General features: G+C 39.1%; 1 protein-coding gene and 1 long non-coding RNA gene across 10 annotated transcripts in view; one reads left to right on the forward strand and one right to left on the reverse strand.

Moving 5' to 3' along the window:
• LOC103348600 (uncharacterized) lies at nucleotides 1-12,999 on the reverse strand. Of its 5 annotated transcripts, none has more exons than XR_016226261.1 (6): nucleotides 12,538-12,999; nucleotides 10,990-11,080; nucleotides 9,739-9,873; nucleotides 6,332-6,395; nucleotides 4,714-4,792; nucleotides 1-404 (listed from the first exon to the last, which is right to left on the reverse strand). It is a non-coding gene; the product is annotated as an uncharacterized LOC103348600 (long non-coding RNA). The 5 variants fall into 5 exon arrangements; XR_016226262.1 differs by having other exon boundaries at nucleotides 2-404; nucleotides 4,714-4,761; nucleotides 12,538-12,997; XR_016226264.1 differs by lacking the exon at nucleotides 6,332-6,395 and having other exon boundaries at nucleotides 4,714-4,761; nucleotides 12,538-12,997.
• Nucleotides 12,873-22,395, forward strand: part of LOC100338734 (exportin-6) — a 27,283-nt gene continuing 17,760 nt past the window's right edge. For all 5 annotated transcript variants that reach the window (XR_016226257.1, XR_016226258.1, XR_016226259.1 and 2 more), the window contains exons 1-2: nucleotides 12,873-13,010; nucleotides 13,437-13,528. The gene's annotated coding sequence lies outside the window, so the exon portion shown is untranslated. The remainder of the gene's footprint in view (nucleotides 13,011-13,436; nucleotides 13,529-22,395) is intronic.

Consider the following 22,395-nt stretch of genomic DNA (forward strand, 5'->3'; position numbering starts at 1 on the left):
TGAAATGTTTATTTTCAGGGAAATTTTTCAAATAACATGACACTATTTGTTAACCCTTACAAGGTTGATGGTGTCTAAGGTGCCCACATTCCATTAAAATTTCTAATTCTTTAATTTCTACATTTTAGAATGTCAAACGACCCAGATTTTATCAATTTTACCTGAAGAAACTCTGAAGAAAGTACAGACAAGCGGTTTTTGGTGAATTAAAAAAATTGAATGTCCCAAGTTCTTCAATATAAAATGCATCTCTCTGGCTTTTTAGTTATTTTTTCTACTTTTCCTCCATGCAGTAGATAACTGTTCCATTGCACATTACAAGCCAGGCATCAGTTTTCAGAGAACAAAATCGCCATCTGCATTTCCAGTATCAATCAGTAACATATATCCTTAGGTCTTTAGATCTGAAAGAAATGTTGGATATCACCTTAGGTCAATTTTACATTTATATTTATATTTATGTGTGTGTGTGTGTGTGTGTATCATGGTTCTACCATAGATCTACTATGAACTATATGTTGTTCCAGCTACAGAGAAAAGTCAAGTTTAAGTAGATTTCTGTTCTCCAGAGATACTAGTCTAGTGAAGAATCAGAATTTCTCATTGCTATGATTTGAATGTGGTTTCTCTCCTCTGAAACTTATCTTGAAATTAATCTCCATTACCAGATATTACAAGAACAAAAGTGGAACCTGTAATAGGTGATTAGAGCTCTGCCCCCACGAATGGATTAATGCATGCATCCGATCAAGGATTAATGTGTTTGATTTTCTCAAGGGTATTTTTTCTAATATCTTTATGAGAGTATTTTTCTCATACTTTGAATCAGAGTATTATTTTTCTAGAAGTTCTGGATGAGACGTTTCTGAGTTTCTCCCATGCCCCTGCCTTTGCCTAGGTGATGCCCTACACTGCCTCAGGACTCTGCCAGCAGTAAAGTGGTCCCCAACTGGGTCCCTATTTTTGGGCTACAAATGTCAGCCAGAATAAACTTTTTCTTTTTAGAATTTATTCAATCTGTGTTATTGTGTTTTTAGCACCAGAAAATAGACAATGAGAATAAGTGCCAATATCAGTATTAAAGATGTTGATTAAGATATTTATGAAGACACTTTGGCTCAACCATGGAGGTGATAAATGAGAATATTGAGTGAATGAAAATATTAAGTTTGCTAATTCAACAAACCACTGATTTAAAAACCACTCATCTTGTTTAATTCCTTAGTTTTTTTCTGGTTACTTTCACCTTTATTATTAGAACATTTGTCCTTGTTTTCTTTTTTTTAACTTTTATTTAATAAATATAATTTTTCAAAGTGCAACTTTTAGATTATAGCCACTTTTCCCCCCATAACCACCCTCCCACCCACAACCATCCCATCTCCCACTCCCTCTCCCATCCCATTCTTCGTCAAGATTCATTTTAACTTATCTTTATATACAGAAGATCAATTTAATATATCCATAGAGAATTGGTATTGAGCGAGTGTGACATATAAAATCCTAGAATAGGGGCTTGTGTTGGGGTATAAATCCAGTTAAGCCAGCAACTCCAGGCATCCAATACGAATACTGATTCTAGTTCCAGCTGTTCCCTTTCTGACCTAACTCCTTACTACTGCATGTTGGAAAGCAATGGAAAATGGCCCAACTGGTTGGACTCCTAGTACTTACACCAGAGACCTGGATGGAGTTTCAGAATCCTACTTTCAACCTGCCCCAACCCTGAGCATTACTGCTATTTGGGGAGTGAACCAGTGAATGGAACATCTTTCTTTATTCTCTCTTCTCCTCTCTTCTCTTTCCTCTCCTCTTCTCTCTTTCTCTCTCTCCAACTCTATTTATTTCAAACAAATAAATGCTTTTTAAAAATTCTGACAAAATATGTATCTCTTTTAAAAAAGTCTCAGCAGTATAAGCACAGAAGTTTATACCATTAATGCTTACATTAAAAAAGAAAGAATTGGGGCTGGCATTGTGGCATAGTGGGTAAAGTAGACACTTGAGACACCTTTATCCCATATAGGTGGTGGTTAGAGTCCTGGATGCTCCACTTCCAATCCAGCTCCCTGCTGATGTGCCTGGAAAAGCAGAGAAGGATGGCCCAAGTGCTCAGGCCCCTGCACCCATATGGGAGACCCAGAAGAAGCTCCTGACTCCTGGCTACAGATCTGCCCAGCTGTGGTGGCCATTTGGGGAGTGAACCAGCAGATGGAAGATTCTCTCTCTCTCTCTCTCTCTCTCTCTCTCTCTCTCTTTCCCTGTAAAGTCTGTTTTTCAAATAAAAATAAAGAAACAGCGGTCTCAAAGCAATAATGTAAACTTCCCCATTAAGAAAATGGAAAATGAGGACCAAATTAAATCTAAAGTTAAATAGAAGATAGAAAATAATCAAAATAAATCAGTCAACAAAGTTAAAAATAGAAAAAAATTAAGAAAAACCAATGAATGTTTTCTTTTAAAAATGAATAGATTTAATATGTGTATTGACCAAACCCAGCTACTTTTTAAATATACATATGAAAGAAAAATAACAAATTTCAAATATCAATGAAAAGGATTTCACAAAAGATCTTACAGGTACTGAAGGAAGTGTATTATGACTAATTTGACCTCCATGAATTCACCAAATTAGATAAAAATGAAAAAAAAAAGAATATGAAATAGCAAAGCTCATCTAAGAAGAATTAACAGTATTGTATATACTAAATAATTGAATTTATGATTAAATATTTCCCACAAAGAGACTCCCAGGCCAACTAGAGCAAGTGGATTCTACAGGATATCTTAAAAAAAAATACTAATTCTTGACAAACCTACCAGAAAAGTTTCCAGCTCATTTTATGAGGTCATCATTAGCTTGATATCAATATTTGACAGAGTCATTACAAGAGAAGAAGATGAAAAAAGATATCTCTGATATCTCTCACAAATATGAACATAAATTATCAATATTAGTAGATGAAATCCATCAGTGTATTGAAAAACTAATTTTGATAATATGGGATTTGTTCCAAGAAAGAAAACTTGATTCAACATTTAAAAATTGATTGATGTGAACCACCTTATCAACAGATGTAAAAAATGATTATCTCAACAGATACAGGCAAAAGCTGGACAAAATTTAATACATGGACATTATAAAAACTTTCACTAAACTAGGAATGGAAGGAAATGTTTGCAATTTGATGAAGGTGATCTAGAGAAGCCTGTTTATATTCACTTACTAGTGGAAGATCAAACTCTTCTCCACTAACATCTCAAAAAAAAAGCAATGATGTTCATTTTTACCATTTCTATTCATCATTCTACTGAAAAATTTAGTCAGTTAAATAATGGTAGAAAAATAAACTCAAAGAAAAAGCAACAATAAATATTAATAAGTCAATTGATTCAGCTTTCAGGATAAAAGATCAATATAAATATCCAGTGTATATCCAAATATTGGCAATAACAATTGAAAAGTGATAGAAAAAATAACATTGATGATAGCACTGAAAAACTTAGTTGTGAAACCACAGAAAATATTTGAAATAATCATATGTATCTAATTACAAAACACTGATGAAACTAATTAAAGTATACCCAGATAGACAAATACTGGTGTTGGGCTTATGGGCTGAAAATGTATATTGTTAAAGAAGTAATTTTCTCAATAAATATCTATATTCAGTGCAATCACAATCAAAACAGCAGATTTTTTAAAAAAATTTTTGTTTATTCAAAAAGCAGAGATACAGAGAGAAGGAGAGATAGAAAGAGAGAGAGAGAGAGAGAGAGAGAGAGAGAGAGAGAGAGAGAACAGAGAGTCTTCCATCTGCTGGTTCACTCCCAAAATAGTGCAATGGCTGGGGCTGGGCTAGGCCTAAGCCAGGAGCTTCTTCAGGGTCTCCCATGTGGATTCCAGGGCCCTAGTAATCGAGCCATCTTCTACTGCTTTCCCAGATTCCTTAGCAGTGAGCTGGACAGGAAGTGGAGCACATGGGACTTGAACCAGTGCCCATATGGGATGCTAGCATTTTAGGCTGAGGCTTAACCCAGTATGCCAAATCTCTGGCCCCAACAACACAGAGTTTTTGAAGACACTGTTAAGCTGATTTGCGGTTGTATATAGTTATATAGAGATTCTACATTAGCCTACCATCTTTTAATAAATTTTTTAAAGATTTATTTATTTATTCAAAAATCAGAGTTATACAGAGAGAGGAGAGGCAGAGAGAGTTCTTCCATCTGATGGTTCACTCCCCAGATGGCCAGAATGGCCAGAGCTGTGCTGATACAAAGCCTGGAGCCAGGAGCTTCTTCTGGGTCTCCTACATGGGTGCAGGGGCCCAAGCACTTGGACCATCTTCTACTGTTTCCCAGGCCATGCCAGAGAACTGGATTGGAAGAGCAGCAGCCGGGACTTGAACCAGGGCCCATATGGGATGCCGGTGCTTCAGGGTGTGCACCTGCTGCGCCACAGTGCCAGCCCCTTAATAAACTTTTAAATCTAAAATAATCAAGTTAGTATAGAACTGCCAAAAAATAGACATGTGGATTAATAAAACTACTTTAATAGAAACTAATTAATAGACTTCAGATGTAGACTCACAATACATATTCAGCTAATTTTTACAAAGTTAAAAGTACCAATTCTTCAAAAGAAATGAATTGAAGTCTTCTCAACAAATCATGCTAGTTCAATTAAAATTAACATAAAAGTAACCTCACCTCATATCTTGACTGTACATAATATCCAATATTAAATTGATGACAGATCTAAATGTAAAACAAAACACTATAAAGTTTCCTTAGGAAGTAATAAGAAAGAAAAATAATTTTACAATTGGGTTAGAGGATGGTTTATTTTTCAATATGACAGAAAAAACATGAACAATGAAGCAATAATGAAACACACACTAATAAATGAATAAATTCAATACTTTTGTTCATCTTGAAACATGATTAAGAGAGGCATGTCATAGAATTATGGAAAATGTAATTCCCAATTACACTTTTGGTAATGATCTTTTATCTGGAATAAATGGAAAACATTTATAACATAGAGATCATCCAATTAAAAATTAGATAACTCATGTGAATAGGTAACTCATCAAAGAGAAGATTTACAACTAAGAATATAAATACCTGTTGAACATCTTAATTAAAATTACAATAAGGGGGCCAGTTGTGGCATAGCAGGTGTAGCCACCACCTGCAGTGCCAGTATCCCATATAGCTGCTCCATTTCCAATCCAGCTCTCTGCTATGGTCTGGGAAAGCAGTGGGAGATGGCCAAGTCATTGGGACCCTGTGCCCCATGAGAGACCCAGAGGAAGCTCCTGGCTCCTGGCTTCAGACTGGTGCAACTCTGGCCATTGCAGCTAATTGGGGAGTGAACCACTGAATGGAAGACTTCTCCTCACCATCTCTCTTTGCCTCACTTTCTCTCTCTGTGTAACTCTGACTTTCAGATAAATAAATAAATTTTTAAAAATCACAATAAGGTATCATGACATACTACCAGAATAGCTATTATTTTTTAAAAAACAGAAAGATTAATATGATCTCATGGATTCAGAACTTTTAGAAATATCACAAATTGCTGGCTGGAATGCCAAGCAATGCAGTCATTATGGAAAAAGCCTTTTCAGTGTCTTATTAATTTATACATACCTAAAGACACTGAGATACTACTTCTGGTTATTAACTCAGGAGATGAGAAGACATAAGTACACAGATGGCTGGTGACATACTTACAAGCTTCATTCACAGGAACCCTCAACTTTAAAACAGCCCAAATACTCAACAAATTGGATTTGGACTAAGAGATATTGTGGCCTATGCATACTTTGAGTAATAACTCAAATAAAACAACAAATCACTGGCATATGCAACAACAGACCCAAATATCCATAACAGTCAACTCAGTGTGGACATAAACTTTTATGCAGTGTGTAGTCACATGACTTTCCGGAAGAGGAAAAATACAGAAACTGAAACCTAGACAGTGATTGCCCAGCCCTGATTTGATTAGTGATGGGAATAGGTGGTAGGACTAATTGTAAAGTGACAGGGAACATTTGGAATGATGAACATGTATACCTCAGTTACAATGCTGGATCTACCACTGTATAAATTCAGTAAACCACACTGCAATGTAAACCAAGAAAGTTTGGACATAAACTAAAAACTTTGGTGAACTGCAAAAATGTAAATGGAGTCTGTTAGAGAGGTAGAAGTTGTACATGTGAGGGACTAATCCTAAGAAAACTTCGGAGATGTTAGGGAGAAAGTTCGTAAAACTGAGTAACCTTTTGGCCTTATGGTTAAAATCCCCATGACTTACATTGGAGTGCCCAGGTTCAATTTCCAACTCCAGCTCCTGATTCCAACTTCCTGATAATGCAGACCTGCAAGTCAATGGCAATGGTTCAAGTGACTGGATTCAGGCCACTCATGAGGGAAAACTGGACAGAGTTCTCAACTCTGAGCTTGTGCCTAGGCCAGTCTTGGCCATTGCCAGAATTTGGGGAGTAAACAAGTGAATTTTCTGCTGTCTGTTCCTGTTTTTTATTCTCTCTCTTTATCTACCACTCAAATTAATTTAAAAAAATAATAATCAAGTCAGCAAATGTGAATGTGAACCTTCTATACTGGCTGCTTGTTATATAGTATAACCATATAACTTCTGGTTTGAGTATAAATGGTGAACTTACATAAATTGAAGTCATTAACTTATGTATGAAGAATTGTAAAATAATTGTCTCTTCCTAGTTTTAAGGAATATAGCATGAATAGCTCGAAGAAACACTGTTCTATTTTCTTGTTTACTTTAATTTCAAAATTAATGTCATAGTCAAAAGCTATTAAACAAAATAATGTAAAGTAAAAATGAAATCCTATCCCAGATTCCTTCACAATAACCTTCTTGGAGTGGGCATTTGTCCTCATGGATTGAAATGCCAGTTTAATGTGCCAGATTTCCGTATCTGCCAGTTAGGATTTGATAGCTGATTCCAGCCATTTACCAAAGCAGAACCCTGGTAGCGCCAGGTAACAGCTCAAGTAGTTGGGTTCCTTTCTTCTGTGTGGTAGACCTGGATTTAGTTCTTGTCTCTGGCTTTTGTCCTGACTCCTCCAGACCTTTGCCAGCACTGGGAGTAAACTAGATAATGAGAGCTCTCTCTCCACTCCCTCACCCCATCTGTCTCTTTGCCTTTCAAATAAATTAAATTAAACCAGAATTCTCCAACCTTAAAAGTATCCATTTAAGAGACATGTAAACAGTGATTGTGGACAACTGACTTGCTGTGTGCTGTCCACAGGCACAAAGTAAGTTGCATGTTTTAGGCATATTCTTTCAAGTTACCTGTGTTCAACGTCATGTGCTTAGATGAATCTGGTAAAGTTGTTAAGCACACCTTCAATTGACAAGCCTGAAGGGCTAGAGAGTGGACTGTCAGAATGGGAAATTCGTGTTTCTGATCACTCAGGGTTCACATAGATGATCAGGCTCTCCAGGGCTATGCTTCCCTATGTACATCTTTCTTTCAAAAAAAAAAAAAAACAGACTTTGTGTGAGACAGGCTCATTGTGCCTTGGTTACCAGTGTCTGGGCCTTTTGGCAGAAAAATCTCATGCACACATGTTGCATAAAGCAGGTGTAGTACTCATGGATAAACAGCAAGGGACAACAGATGCCTAGGGCAGAGAGCAAGCCTGGCCAGTGAGGTTCAGGACAGCTGTCTAGGAATGACAGGACCTCCACTGTGTATTTCCCACTTGAGAGCTCCAGAACCCCAGGACCACGTGAGTATGCACTTGAAGTGTTGAAGGACATCCTGTTTCTAAGGGAACTGAGACAGAAGCAGGCAGCTTCGGTCCCAATTTCCACCCCATCTCCTTTTTTTCTCAGCAAAATTAATGGTTATTCTTGAAAGCTAAAGTGAGAAATGAAGAACTGGTGTCAACCCAAGGCCATCTGGAGACCTGTCCAGCACACTGCATGTGGGAGCTTGCTTTATTTCATGTATTCCATGAGCCTGTGCACAGTTAAACATAAAAATAACAGCTCTTAGACTTCGCCACAATTAAGGTTTAGGAGTCAGGATTTCTTTTTTGGAAAATCCAAGTAAAAATGTGAAATATGTAAGCAACTCTAAAGACAAAGTTGAATCTGATATGTTTGGAAAAGATAATTACTGACGTGCACACTGAAATACTAATGAAAAAGAAAACATTTTGGTCTTCAAGGATTGAGAAAGTGATTTTTCCTTAAAAAGAGAGATTTTGTTCCAGCTGTAAGTAGTCATCCAAACTTTCATCTTAAGCAGTTTGAAATTGATAACAATATTTTTCCCAAACAATTATTATCTAAAGATAATAAAAGACACTTGACTCTAAAATATTGACCATTTCAATGATGACTTTACAAAGAAGATATGTAGGAACTTCCTATATCTAGATATTTAGTCTGCTACTAAATTATATTGAAAAAGCCTCTATCAGGAGTAATTATTTCTGTATTTGCTTTATTTATAGATTGATTTTCACCTCAGAAAATCAGCAGATTTATCACAAGTAATATTTCATCTAATGTCAAAGAAATTAATTTATTCTTTTCCATATTTACATCTATGGAGTTGTTCTATTTTCCAATTGTCATTTTTCAACCATGGCCTCTCTCATTGAGCCAGAAAAAGCCCCTTCCATGTCATAGATTGGTAGCTGAAGTTGTGTTACAGGCATCTTCTTGGTTGTGGGACAGATTCAAATGCTCACTTTGCTTACCTTGCTTTTTTTGCCTACACTAAACTGAATCTTTTCCTAACTATCCACACAATCACTTCTCCCTCCCCAGTTATTCATAATGTAAATTGTGGTGAGAGGTATTATGTTCAAAGTACCAAGGGAACAGTGCCTAGAATTCTTACACAAGCAATGACTGCATGTCATTTCTGAAACTTATTTTAAGATCCTAGAGTCACAAGTTCATATTTGGCATAGATGAGTAGGAAAACTCAGGTTCATGCCATCGTATCATTTCTGTTTCATTCCATTCTCTCTCTTCCTTACAGAATGATAGTAGCAGTAGTAGGTATCAGGTGCTGACCCACTGTATCTGATATTATCTTCTTTTTTTCAGATATTATCTCCTGCATGTTATGTTTTGTTGTATTTTATTTTCCTGTTGGAGGTGGAATTCTGTTTCTCCTTTTTTAAAGATTTATTTATTTTGAAAATTGGAATGAGAGAGAGAGGGAGAGAGAGAGAGATCTCATCTGCTGATTCACTCCCCAGATGGTCACAATGGACAGGTCTGGGCCAGGCCAAAGCCAGTAGCCATGAATTTCATCTAGGCCTCCCACTTGGGTGGTCAAGGGACCAAATACTTGGGACATCTTCCACTGATATTTCCAGGCCATTAGTAAGAGCTAGATCAGAAGTGGAATAGCTAACACTTACATGGGATCTCATAGGTGGTGGCCTTTACCCACTGCCCAACAAGACCAGCCTGGAATTTGGTTTTTCAATCATAAATTATAAATTTGGAATTTGGGTTCATAAAACCACCCCCATACACTTGGACAGTGCCAGACTCATATCTCATCAGCCCAAATAAGAAAATAACACAGATTTATAATATGGAAATTGGGAATGAAATGAACAGAATTGGCATTTGTCTTAGTGCATTTTCTGTCACTAACAACACAATACAACAGATTGGGCAAAGTACACAGGAAAAAGACTTACCCTGGCTTGTGACGGTGGTCCAGGTTTGAGAGGCCACACCTGGTGATGGCTTTCTTGCTGGTGGAGACATTATCTTGCAGGTGGAGGGCACCAGTCACTACGGAGCTTCTGTTGCTGGTCTGTTCTCAAGATAATCTGTTAACCCAACATTCACATGCATAGGTTAACCCAGTCATGAGAAAGTCCCACCTTGGTCCCATTTCTTAATATCTCATAATGGGGATTAAATTTCAACAAGTGTCAGAGGAGGCAGATACATTTAGACAACAGCAGCAATCTATAACTTTCAAATATCATCTGACCATGTGCTCATCTTATAAAATTTTGTAGAACTCACTACTGAGACATTTTGTAAGCTACACATGTCATGTTTTGGGTCCAACATATTTTAGTTTATTTTTATTCATTACACATAATGCTTTTATTAAGCCATGAAGCTAAAATTATAACATGTCATTTGTATAGGAATTATTTTGAAAATATAATGAGACTATAAAAATATCTGGAAATAATATTTGCTGGAATAACCTTAATCTATTCCTCTGCAGTATGACGGATTTAAATCAGGTACATGAAAGAAGTGGTAAAAGGAATTGGATGCTCTCTATATATTTTATGAATTAGTTTCTCATTTTTAAAAATCAAACATGCAAAAGTACCCCATGTTGTACTTGAGTTCACTCTACATAAGACTTTATGCCTCCCAGTAGATTTATTGTAAGAACTGGCACAGAGAACTAGAGAAAAAGGTGAAATAGGCAAATCTAAGAAAAATAATACTTTTTTGTCAATAATTAAATCACTGGGGATGAGATTAGTTAACAGCAGGAAAATTTTCCAGAAGGAGCTTGCCTAAAATGGACTTGGAAATATTCAAGGTGCCTCCTTTGATGTTATTATGAAGTAGTCAAATTAAAATTAACCAGTATTTACAAAAGAATTAGTTTGTCAGATACGTTATTAAATAACACTCCCATTACATAGCATGATTTTTGTGATGACAAATGTAATTGTCTCCCAGCTATTGAAACTGAAGGGAGAACTGTGGATTTCTAGACCAGTGAGAACTGAATGATCATTAGAAAAACAGACAACTAAAAGGGTCTCAGGATTAGACAATAAATTATAAATAGTAAAAGTTTATGAAATCAGCATATTCTTTCTCTAGGAAATTGGATCAAATGCTCATAGAGCTAGGATTGAATTTTGAAAGTATCTAGAGTGATAGTGCTATTAAGTTGTGGTAACTACCTGAAATTCCAGCCAGTGACTTCTCAGAAGTTTCAGCTGAGCAGTTCAACCCACAGCCAAAGTCAGGAACATGGGACCACTGGAAATATTCCTGCTTGGACACAGAAAGACCCTTATGATAATGATGGGGTTGCTAGAAACAACATCTGAGGTTTGTTAATACGTGCTTTTTTTTAAGAAAGCATGGACAACACCTACTCCATCTGCAACTGAAGAATTAACCAGAGTAAAATCCATTTTGTGTGTATATTCCTCTGAGGAAATCCATAGACCAACTTCATGAACTGTTGTTTTTGGAACTGCTCCACATGAGGGATGCCTTCTTACTTTATTCAATAATTATTTTATTTATAATCAAAAAGAAACTTCAAGACACCAAGAAGAGAAATCTAGAACAAGGTTGGTTCATATTCAGTGTGTTATTGTTAAATTAAATTCGCACAGTACAGTTATCTACTATCTGCCTAAAGGTTGAAAATAACAAGTGTTTGGAGCAGACAAAGTGATACAGCAAATTAACCAGGTGTTTGGGATGCTTGCACCCCATGTTGTACTACCTGGGGTCAAGCTCCACCTCTGCTTCTAATCCACATTCCCACTAATTAATCCTAGGAGTCTAGGGCTAATGGCCCAGGTGCCTTGACTTCTGGGGTCCATACAGAGCACCCAAGTGGATTTTCTGAGCTCCTGACTGTACTTTGGCCCAATTCTGGCTATTGTGGGCCTTTTTGGAGAGTGAATCACTGAACTGAAGTTTCTTTTTCTCCCTCTCTTCTTCTCTCTCTGATTTTTTTCTGTCTTGTTCTCATATTTTCTGTCACTCTGCCTTTCAAGAGTGTGTAAACAAACAAACATGTTAAAAAAAAAAAACCCAGCAAGTGTCCAGTTGGTCTTGAACCTCAGCTGGCATTCCTTATTGAGGTAGTGATTTATGAAAAGACAAGCATCTGCAATTTCCAAGAAAACTACTGATCTTTACTATTAAGAAATTCCTGGATACTAATGAATAACTGTTCTAGGACCTGAGAAGGCAAGATTATGAAATGAAGAGCACATTTAAACATTCACCTGTCTCAATCCCACTCACTTTTCCTTTTTCTTTAAAATATTTTCTGACAGATTTATTGTTTTTAATTAATTTGTTTATTTGAAAGACAAAGAAACAAAGACAGACAAAGAAATCTTGCAAGCATGCTTTGCCTTCGGAATTCCTGCCACAGCCAGAATTGGGCCAGTGAGAAGCCCATGCCTTGGAAAGCAGAGGGAGACGGCCCAAGGACTTAGGCCCCTGAACCCACAATGGAGTATTGAATAAAGTCCCTGGCTTCCGCTTCAGCCTGGCCCAGCCCCGGCCTTTGTAGCCACCTCGGGGATGAACCCCCAGATGGACAATCACTCAGAGAGAGAGAGAGAGAGCGAACTCGCGATGGCCCCTGCATTGCTTCTCTCCCCAAAAGGCTTCAATGGCTAGCCTGAGCCAGGCAGAAGCCAGGAAGCAGGAGCTCCAGTCAGGATTCCCGCAACATAAGAGGGAAGGGTCCAGAGTACCTGGGCCAACAGTGGCTGCGTCCCTGGGTCAAAGCCTGGAGCAGTGGGACTGGAAGTGGCCCTGTGGCATCGGACACTGGACGAGGAAGCGTGCATATGCGTCACGCGGCGCCATGGCGGCCGCGCATGAGGAGTGCGCCTGCGCCGGTGCTGTGACCCGGAAGTGCAACCGCACGCGCGGCCCTTCTGCCCAGTGGTGCTCAGGTGGGAGTCGGCGCCGCGTTCTCTCCTGCTCAGGGCCTGCACAAGCCCTGAGGAGCCGTTCTGAGCGACGCTGCACGCCACGCCTGGGGAGACCCAGCGCCCCCAGGGTCAGGCTGGGATCAGGAGAGGCTGCGGCCCGAAGCGGTGGTTTCATTTCCTTGGGATTCTGTTAATTTCTGGGCTTGGTCCTCTTCTTCGGCCCCTTCTGGAAGTCTACACCTCGGGACTCAATTTCTGTTCCTAAGGAGCAGTGGCGTTCCTGTCACGGGGTAGGCGGGGCCCGGGTGCACAAAGCGGGGAGGGTGTGTGTGTGTGTGTGTGAGGGGTCGCGGGGACGGAAGAGGAGAGAGGGGGCCAAGAGGGAGAATGAAAAGGAGGCGTGAAGTTGGGGAGGCGAGGAAGGGAGAGGAAGAAACGCGCGTGGGGAAGAGGAAAGGGAGGGGAGAGTGACAGGAGTCCCGGTGGGCGGCGGGGCGGGGGGTGGGGTCGGGAGGTTGGGAGAGGAACTTTTCCCGCAGCCCCGGTTCCGTTTTTGGGGGTTTTCTATCCCTGGCCAGAAGTAGCCTTGGCCGCGTCAGTGAGAAGAGGCCGTGACGGCCTCCCTTATCCAGGTTGTTCGGGAGTGTAACGTGTGTGCAGGAACACAGGGGCATGGGGCGCTTGAATTAATATGCATGTAATCTGACTTTTCACAGTCTGCACACACGGAGGAGAAAGAAACGTAAGCGGAACCCAAGAATCGCTCTGTGCTCTGTTCCAGCCTGCCCCAGGCTTCTGACACCTCATAGTAAGTACTAGTTGTTGTTTTGTTTTTTTTTTCCTCTGTTTAAAGATTTGTTTGAGGGCCGGCGCCTCGGCTCACTAGACTAATCCTCGGCCTTGTGGCGCCAGCACACCGGGTTCTAGTCCCGGTCGGGGAGCCGGATTCTGTCCCGGTTGCCCCTCTTCCAGGCCAGCTCTCTGCTGTGGCCAGGGAGTGCAGTGGAGGATGGCCCAAGTCCTTGGGCCCTGCACCCGCATGGGAGACCAGAAGAAGCATCTGGCTCCTGCCATCGGATCAGCACGGTGCGCCGGCCGTGGCGGCCATTGGAGGGTGAACCAAGGCAAAAAAGGAAGACCTTTCTCTCTGTCTCTCTCTCTCTCTCTCACTGTCCACTCTGCCTGTCAAAAAATAAATAAATAAATAAATAAATAAGATTTGTTTGAAAGGCAGAGTTATAGGTGAGGCAGTGCGGGAGAGATCTTCAATGTATGGGTTCACTCCCCAGGTGGCTACAATGGCCAGAGCTGGGCCAGGCCAAAGCAGAAGCCAGGGACTTTATCCAGTACTCCAGTGTGGGTTCAGGGGCCCAAGCTCTTGGGCCACTTCCTCTACTTTCCCTGGCATGTTAGCAGACAGCTGGATCATAAGTCAAACAAAGGGTGTGGGAGCGCAGAGCGGATGGAACTGCTGCCTCCAGTACCGGCATCCCATATGGGTGTTGGTTCCAGTCCCAGCTGCTCCACTTCCGTTCCAGCTTTCTGCTGGGGCCTGGCAAAGCAGTAGAAGGTGGCCCAAGTCCTTGGATCCCTGCACCTGTGTGGGAGTCCTGGAGGAAGCTCCTGGCTCCTTGTTTCAAATCAGCTTAGCTCCGGCTGTTGCGTCCATCTAGGGAGTGAACCTGCTGGTGGAAGACTTTTCTCTATCTCTGTCTCCATCTGACTCTCTGTAATTCTACTTTTTAAATGAATAAAGAAATCTTTAAAAAAAAAAAAAGTGTAACAGGCAGGAATCCAGTTGGCAACTCTATGGAATGACATTGTACCAGGCAGTGTCACAACCTGCCATCCCACAAGGCAGGTCCCTGTAAGTACTTTTCTGCCCACTGTTTCTTTTTAGCTGAGCAAAAACAGGATATGTGAATTTAATCACTAATATATATTTAATAATTTTCATTGTACTTTATACTTATGTTTCTATAGTTATTATAAATGATAACATTTAGTAATTATGGAAGCATTCAAGTTTTTTGTTTGTCTTTATGTGAATTTTGGCATATTCTACGTTTCAAGGAATTCACATAATTGTGAGATTTTTGGTCACAGAGTTAGTTCATACTATTCCTTTACATTAGCTTGATCATGGGGTCGTGGTGTCACCATTTTGTTAATAATATAGTAATTTGCACGTTTTTTTTCTTGGTTGGTCCTGATGAGGAGTTCACGAATTTTGTTGATGTTTTCAAAGAACCAAATTTTAGTTTTGTTGCTCTTTGTCTGTAGTTGTACTTTTTTCAGTTCCATTGACTAGTACTTGTAACTTTCATGGTTTATTTTCTTCACCTGGCTTTAAGTGTTAAGTTGCTTTTCTTCCTCTGACTTCTAGGGTGAAAGTGTAGCTCATTGATCTTGGTTCTTCTTTTCTAAAATATGCATCTATTAATATAAATTGGCAGGATACAGTTTCAATTTAGTTTGAAATATTTTTTATTTGAGATCTATAAACGTGTTACTTTGAGTTTTGTTGATAGTTCTCCAAGTTTTTGGTATTTTCCAGCTTTTTTGTACTGACTTTTTAGGTAGTTGTATTGTGATCTGAGAGCTTACATTGTGTGGCACCTCTTAGGAGTTGAGGTCTGCTGTGCACCCATGCATGTGCTCAGGGTGGATGTGCCGTGTGGGTCTGAGAAGTGTGTCATGTTCTGTTGCTGTGAATGGAGCATCCTCTAAGGATCCGTTTGGCGCATGGTTGATTTAGGTGCTTTTCTGTTCAGCTACATCCTTACTGATTGTCTAACTGCTGATCTGTTAACGAAAGAGATGTCTTGACATCTGTGAGTGTAATAGTGCATTTGTTTGTTTCTCTTTGTAGTTTTAACAATTGTTGTTTATGTATTTTGGCATGAGGTTTATTTTTGGACTCACAATCATACTCCATTGAAATGTGTATCTTCTATTCTTTCATGAATTCCAAACCATCTTGGTTATTGTAGTTTTATTGTAAGTCTTGAGACGCAGTATTGTGGTTTCACCCAGTTCCTTGTTTTTCATGGTGGACATGATAGTCAATTGTCTTGGGTTTTCCTGATTACAGTCGGGTTTTTTTTTTTTCTCAAAAAACCTCTTATTTAGATTATCTTAAACCTATAGAACCATTTTACAAGAAACGGTATCAATAATATTCAACCTTCCAAACCTATACACAGTGTATTTACTTAGATCTTCTTTAGTTTCCATCATCAGCATTTTAATCTTCAGCCAACATATTTTGTATTTTATTCATAGAGTTATGAGTTTTCATTTTAGTATGCTATTTTAATTTTTATATCAGTATCTACCTGTTCACTGATGGTAGTATACAATTGATTTTCTAATAAGTAATTGTTTTTATAGATACTTTATTTATTTGAAAGGCAGAGCTAGAGGTACTGTTCACTGATGGTAGTATACACTTGATTTTCTAATAAGTAATTGTTTTTTTAGATATTTTATTTATTTGAAAGGCAGAGCTAGAGGTAGAGGCAGAGGGAAAGAGACAGAGACCAATAGAGGTCTTCCAGAGTTCTTCCAGGTTCACTCCCCAGATGGCTGCAGTGGACACAGCTGAGCCAATCAGAAACCAGGAACCAGGAGATTCTTCTGGGTGTTACAGGGAGGTATAGAGGCCCAAGGACTTGGGCCATCTTCCACTACTTTCCCAAGCCATAGCAGAGAATAGGATCGGAAGTGGAGCATCCAGGACTTGAGTGGGTGCCCATGTGGATGCCAGCACTGCAGGTGGCAGCTTTACCTGATGGGCTATGGTTATTGAGGCTATTTTGAGGGTGAAACAGCAGATGGAAGAGATATTTCTCCCTTTCCCTCCCCATTCTCTCTCTGTATAATGTTGCATTTAAAAAATTTTATTTATATCAAGGGAACAAATTTCATGTACTTCATGTACACACTTATAAGAACATAATGATACTTCCCACTACACCCTTCCTCTCTCCCTCACTCCCACCCTGCTCCTCCCTCCTTTTTTTCTTTTAATTTTTACAATGAATACTTTAAATTTACTTTATTTAGTGGAGAGTTAAGCTTGTGATTATGAAGAATTCAACAAGTAGTAAGTAGAAAAACTATTCCTCCAGAGTATAGACAAGGGCTATAAACAATAATCAAATCTCAGAATGCCAGTTTTGCTCCTATACATCATATTCCTTTGGATTATGTTAGTTACCACAAATCAGGGAAAACATATTTGTCATTTTGTGACTGGCTAATTTCAGTAAGCATAATGGTCTGCAGTTGCATCCATTTTATTGTGAAAGACTTGATTTCACTCTTTTTTATGGCTAAGTAGTATTTTATCATGCATATACACCACAATATCTAGTCATCAGTTGTTGGATATTTGAGTTGATTTCCTATTTTACCTATTGTTAGTTGAGCTGCAATAAACATCAGGTTACAGCATCTTTCATATGCTGATTTCATTTCTTTTGGGTTAATTCCCAGGAGTAGGATGGCTGGGTCATATGGTAGGTCTGTTTTCAGATTTCTGAGGAATCTCCATACTGTCTTCCATGATGATTATACTACTTTACATTCCCACCAACAGTATATTAGGGTGCCTTTTCCCCTACATCCTTACCAGCATTTTTTTAATATTTTTATGATAACAATTCTAATTGGGGTGAGGTGAAACCTCATTGTGGTTTTTTATTTGTATTTCCCTCATGGCCAGTGATCTTGAGCATTTTTTCATCTGTCCTATTGGCCATTTGTATCTCATTCTTTGAAACATGCCTGTTCATATCCTTAGCCCATTCTTAACTGGATTGCTTGTCTTATTGTTGGTTTTCTTGAGCTCTTTATGTGTCATCAATATTAATCCTTTATCAGGTGTATAGTTTGCAAATATTGTCTCCCACTCTATAGGTTACCTCTTTACTTTGTTGAGTATTTCCATTGCAGTGCAGAAACTTCTTAGCTTGATGTAAACCCATTTGTCCTTTTTTGCCTTTATTCCCTGTGTTTCTGAGGTCTTTTCCAAGATGTTTTTGCCTTGGCCGATGTCTTACAGTCTCCCTTATTTATCCCTCTAATAATCTGATGATTTCCAGTCTTAGTTTTGTATCTCTGATCCATTGTGAGTAGTTGTTTGTATCAGGTGTATGGTATGATGGGTCTGGTTTCATACTTCTGCATTCAGCAATCCACTTTTTCTAGAATCATTTGTTGAAGATACTGTCCTTTCTTCAGATAGTGATTTTGCTCATTTGTCAAAGGTTATTGGTTGTAGATGTTATGGATAAAAACTTCTGGGGACTCTAATCTGTTCCATTGGTCTAGATATCTATTCTTGTGCAAGTACCAGGCTGTTTTGGTTGTATCATGTAATATGTACTGAAAATGGTGTTCTGATGATGCCTTCAGGTTTATTTTGTTGTTGTTGTTGTTTAATATTGCTTTAGCAATTTGCAGTCTTTGTGATTCCATATGGATTTTAGGGCCATTTATTCCAGATCTAAGAAGAATGTCTTTGGTATTTTGATTGGAATCACATTGAATCTAAATTGTTTAGGGTGGGGTAGAATTTTGCTTATAGTAATTCTTCCAATCCATGAACATAAAGATATTTCCGTTTGGGGGTGTGGTTTTCTATATCTTTCCTTGATGTTCCACAATTTTTATGTAGAGATATTTCACATTCTTGGTTATCCCAAGCTATTTAAATATTTTTATAGTTATTGTCAAAGGGACTGATCTTACAAGTTCTTTCTCAGCCATGGGATTTTTTGTGTATACGAAAGTTATTGCTTTTTGTGTGTTGGTTTTGTATCCTGCAACTTTGCCAAACTCTCTTATGATTTCAAATAATTTTGCTGGTTTTTTGGTTCTCCTATATATAGGATCATATCATCTGCAGGAATAATTTGATTTCCCCCTTTCTAATTTGTATCCCTTTGATTTCCTTTTTTTTTTTTGCCTAATGTTTCTGGCTAAAGCTTCCAAACTATATTGAATCTTATTGGAAATGCTTCCAGCTTTTCCCCATTCAATATGATGCTGAATGTGGGTTTGTCTTATATTGCCTCGATTGTGCTGAATTATATTTTTTGTATATCCAATTTGCTTTCGTATTTTTAATCATGAAAGGATGCTGTATTTTATCAAATGCTTTCTTTGCATCTATTGTGATAATCATATGATTTTTATTCTTCAATTTGTTAATGTGATATACATTTCATTATTTGCATATGTTGAGTGATCCCTGCGTACCAGGGATAAATCCCATTTGGTCAGGGTGAATGCTCTTTCGGATGTGTTCTTGGATTCAGTTAGCTAGGATTTTGCTGAGGATTTTTGTATCTGTGTTCATCAGGGATATTGGTCTGTGGTTTTTTGTTGCATCATTTTCTGATTTTGGAATTAATGTGATGCTGACCTCATAGAAGAAGTTTGAGAGGATTCCCTCCATTGCAGTTGTTTGAAGTAGTTAAATAAATATGGGGATTAGTTCTTTCTGGTAGAATTCAGCAGTGCAGTCATCTTTTCTTTGTTGGCTTTTTTTGTTGGGAGGGTCATTATTACTGATTGAATCTCTGTCTTGGTTATTGGGTCATTTAAGTTTTCTATATTTTTATGACTCAAATTTGGTAAATTTTAAGTGTCCAGAACTTTATCCATTTTTCTAGATTCTTCCAATTTGTTGGCATATGAATGCTTGTGGTAATTCCTGACAGCTACAAGGTCAAGATGTTACACAAGGTCAAGATGTTACACAATTATTTTCTGATTATATCAGAGTGGGAGACTGCCGGGCTCAGCACTCCTGACCTCCAAGTACTAAATAAAGGTGCAGTTCCCACCATGGGTGAGAGTAGCCAGGGCCCAACAAGGCACTCGGAGAACATGAGAAAAGCCATTTCATAAGCAGAAATTAATAATAGTTGCGAACATCAAATACGGAGCAGTCACACAGGTCAACTGTGTCTAGTCCTGAGAGTGAGCCCCAGGATAACATCTCAATTTTCATCTCTGATTTATGAGATTGTTTTATGGCCTATGGTTTGGTCTATCCTAGAGAAAGTTTCATGCACTGATTAAAAAAAATGTGGGTTCTTCAGCTTTGAGATGACATGTTCTGTCAGCATCATTTAGGTCCATTTGGTTGGTCAGTAATGTAGATTAGCTCTGTTGTTTCTTTGGTTGATCTGTCCACTGATGAAAGTGTAGTATGGCATGTTGGCTTGTTTAAAACTTTTTAAGCATTTAAATATGGAAACCCTAGGAATTCAGATTGAGCTTAGGTGAGAAACTTCCATGGTGTCCCCCCCAACATGTATTCTCCAAACGTGTGCTCACACCCAGCTATCATTTTGAGCCAAAGGCTACAGTGGTCACCAGACAAGCTTGGGAAAGGGAAGGCTTTTCTGGACCAGGATACTGAGCACAGTGGCCACAGCCTGTCCCAGTGAAGCTGTGCAAGATCCCACTATGCCTGAGCCTTGGTTCCAAGCACTTACCCCACCATCCTGTTTGACTTTACTTAAAAGACACAAATTCTAGTTAATTTGCTAAGAATGTCAACAGCAAACAGGGTGTTAATCCTCAACCATGAGGCTGCTCTCCTGAGTTTAGAACAGGAACAACTGGACTGGTCACATACTCATGAAGCAGGCCCTGCATTTTCAGTTCCATAGTGTAAATGGGCTAATTCTGCGCTTACCTACAATATACTATGTATATGCACAATGGAGTGTACGCATGGTGATGGCAGTATAGCATGTACTAGTTTATAATTCTCATTTCCATTTTCATTTCCCGGTTTCCGTCAAATGCACATCCTTTCATTTTCTATTTCTGAGCGGTGAGTTTGATCAGGGCAGGGTAACCATGTAATTTGTTACTTGGATATTGTCTTACATATTCTCTAAACAGTCTTCCCACTGTCTAATTTTTTTTTGACAGGCAGAGTGGACAGTGAGAGAGAGAGACAGAGAGAAAGGTCTTCCTTTGCCATTGGTTCACCCTCCAATGGCCGCCGCGGCCAGCGTACTGCAGCCGGCGCACCACGCTGATCCGATGGCAGGAGCCAGGTACTTATCCTGGTCTCCCGTGGGGTGCAGGGCCCAAGGACTTGGGCCATCCTCCACTGCACTCCCTGGCCACAGCAGAGAGCTGGCCTGGAAGAGGGGCAACCAGGACAGAATCCAGCACCCCGACCGGGACTAGAACCCAATGTGCCGGTGCCACAAGGCGGAGGATTAGCCTAGTGAGCCACGGTGCCGGCCCCACTGTCTAAACTTTCAGGATACAAAACTTTTGAAATTTTAGGTTAGTGAAGTTTATGAATTTTTTAAAATTTTTATTATTTTTGACAGGCAGAGTGGACAGTGAGAGAGAGAGAGAGAAAGGTCTTCCTTTTTCCTCCAATGGCCACTGTGGCCAGTGCACCTATCTGATCTGAAGACGGGAGCCAGGTGCTTCTCCTGATCTCCCATGCGGGTGCAGGACCCAAGGACTTGGGCCATCCTCCACTGCATTCCCGGGCCATAGCTTAGAGCTGGACTGGAAGAGGGACAACCGGGACAGAATCCAGCGCCCCGACCTGGACTAGAACCTGGTGTGCTGGTGCCGCAGGTGGAGGATTAGCCTTTGTGCTGCGGTGCTGGCCAAGTTTATGAATTTTTTAAAAATTATTTCTTCCCATGAAAACACTCAGGTCCCCAAAACATAAACCTAATTTCTTTAATTTTGATTTATATTTTAAGGATAGGCTTTTTGTGTAAGGTGAAAGGTAGGGGTCTTGCTTCATGCTTCTGCACATGGAAATCCAATTTTCCTATTTATTTAATACACTGTCCTTACTCCAGGGATTGCTTTTGGAACCTTGATCAAATATAAGTTGGCTGTAGATGTTTGGATTGATTTCTGGTGTTTCTATTCTGTTCCATTGGTCTATCCATCTGTTTCTGTACCAGTACCATGCTGTTTTGATTACAACTGCCCTGTAGTATGTCCTGAAATCTGGTATTGTGATGCCTCCAGCTTTGTTTTAGATTGCTTTAGCTATTCGAGGTCTCCTGTGTCTCCATATGAATTTCAGCATCATTTTTTCCACATCTGAGAAGAATGTCTTTGGTATTTTGATTGGTATCGCATTGAATCTATAAACTGCTTCTGGGAGAATAGACATTTTGATGATATTGATTCTTCCAATCCGTGAGCATGGAAGATTTTTTCCATGTTTTGGTATCCTCTTCTATTTCTTTCTTTAAAATTTTGTAATTCTGATCATAGAGATCCTTAACGTCCTTGGTTAAGTTTATTCCAAGGTATTTGATTATTTTTGTAGCTATTGTGAATGGGATTGATCTTAGCAGTTCTTTCTCAGCCATGGCATTGCCTGTGTATACAAAGGCTGTTGATTTTTGTGCATTGATTTTATATTCTGCTACTTTTCCAAACTCTTCTATGAGTTCCAATAGTCTCTTAGAAGAGTTCTTTGGATCCACTAAATAAAGAATCATATCATCTCCAAAGAGGGATATCTATGCTTGTTTTATTTTCCAGGCTTATTGCAGTATAACTAACATAAATTGTGTATTATTATATCGCAGTGTGTGTTTTGATATGAAGTTACTTAAAAATTCACTGAAATTTCACATTACCTTCATTGCATTT

This window comes from Oryctolagus cuniculus, chromosome 19 (genome assembly GCF_051225735.1).
Source record: "Oryctolagus cuniculus isolate XC-2025 breed Fujian yellow rabbit chromosome 19, ASM5122573v1, whole genome shotgun sequence".
Lineage (NCBI taxonomy): Eukaryota > Metazoa > Chordata > Mammalia > Lagomorpha > Leporidae > Oryctolagus > Oryctolagus cuniculus.